Below are 1552 nucleotides of genomic sequence, written 5' to 3'. Positions count from 1 at the left end.
GTTTCCACCTGTAAAATGATTTCCTGACCGAGCTAAAAGTACTCGCAAGCAGTGATTTCATCCCAGGTGAACATTCGACCATTGTTGTGTCAATATCTCTCCATGCATTCCTGCTTTGGGCTGTTCAATATTCCGCTTCTGTCACACAGAAGGGAATTCTCAAAGGCACATGACACTGTCTTTTGCAGCGGCGTTATATTCTGCGATTGGAATCAGTGACAATGGTCCTACACTTTCGATACACTATTGATAGAGCGAACACGAACTCCTTTAGATACTTCAGCCGTTAGTCTGGTATTCCGGAACCGAGCAGCCATGTGTTAGTGTCGGGTATGCGTTAAGCAGGGTTTGGATGCTATAAACCAGGAGTGTCAAACTCATTTTAGGTCACGGGCCGGATTGAGCAAAATGCAGCTTCATGCGGGCCGGATCATTCGGACGCGTGCGAACGCAGCTTTCGTTGCCTCCGTTTTTTCAGCCTGCTCTCATGTGTCTCAGTCTCTGCTATAACTACAAAGTGTTTCACTTTACAAATTCCGTTTCTTATGAAGAAGACTGCCGAGCAAGACTTCCGAATAAACACTAAGAACCCTGAAAACCTGGTACCTGAATAAACTCAGTATTAGCCATATCATACGCCATAGGCGTTTCGATTACTGGGGCCAGTTTTAATAGTAATTAGATATTATCTCGCGGGCCAAAGATTATTCCACCGCGGGCCGGATTTGGCCCGCGGGCCTTGAGTTTGACATATATGCGTTAGGGTGTTCGGATCTGCGGCTGCGCACAGCCTGACTTGCCCTTCAGCGTGCGTGTAATATGGTAGTTATCGGGTTATTTCATTTGCCCGATACGCGGAAAGTCGTCATTCTCGAACCAGATGGCAAATTCCTATAATATCTGTTTACTTGAAATCGAGCAATAGGGGAACAAAGTTATTGAAATTTTATTTAATTCAATATAAATTTATCTCATTTTACAACTCAAAACATTCACAGTTTTTCCGAGTTACAGAGCACGGAATCGATACTAATTCCACAGCACGTCCACAGCGCCTAAAGTGCATAAAATACCTATTTCCATGTTTCGTGTGGTTGGAGAAAATCTCTCTAAACTGCCCTTATCCAGGTCCGTGAATTCTGGTAAACACGGCGAGCAAAGCAATTCGGCAGAGAATCTGAACAGAAATGTGTGGAGCTTAAGCAGAAGTTTTAAATGCTGTGGAAAAAATCAGAAGTTCGGAACACGAGAAAGGGGAGCAGACGAGGTGGCCGAGAGGTTCAGGCGATGGACTGCTAATCCATTGTGCTCAGCACGCGTGGGTTCGAATCCCATCCTCGTCGTGAAATGTTAATCGGGGGGGAACCACCATTGAAACTGTCAGTTTATATCATCCAAGCCTCCAAATTTTGTCACAGGAACGCCAGATGGTTTGTTATGTGAATCATAAAAAGCAACATTCAGCATTAATTTATCACCAAATTTGACCTCAATGCCACAAGATATAGGGACAGAATTAGGTTATTTTTTCATTGATGTTTCTCTGCCATTT

At 43.9% G+C, this 1552-nt stretch overlaps 1 non-coding gene across 1 annotated transcript; it reads left to right on the top strand.

Moving 5' to 3' along the window:
• The first annotated feature begins 1261 nt into the window (after positions 1 to 1261).
• trnas-gcu (transfer RNA serine (anticodon GCU)) lies at positions 1262 to 1343 on the top strand. Its single transcript has one exon. It is a non-coding gene; the product is annotated as a tRNA-Ser (tRNA).
• The last annotated feature ends 209 nt before the right edge of the window (positions 1344 to 1552 follow it).

This window comes from Hemitrygon akajei, unplaced genomic scaffold (genome assembly GCF_048418815.1).
Source record: "Hemitrygon akajei unplaced genomic scaffold, sHemAka1.3 Scf000049, whole genome shotgun sequence".
In the NCBI taxonomy this organism is placed as follows: Eukaryota; Metazoa; Chordata; class Chondrichthyes; order Myliobatiformes; family Dasyatidae; genus Hemitrygon; species Hemitrygon akajei.
Note: the sequence above shows the minus strand (reverse complement) of the source record. Positions and strands in the feature narration are given on the sequence as shown.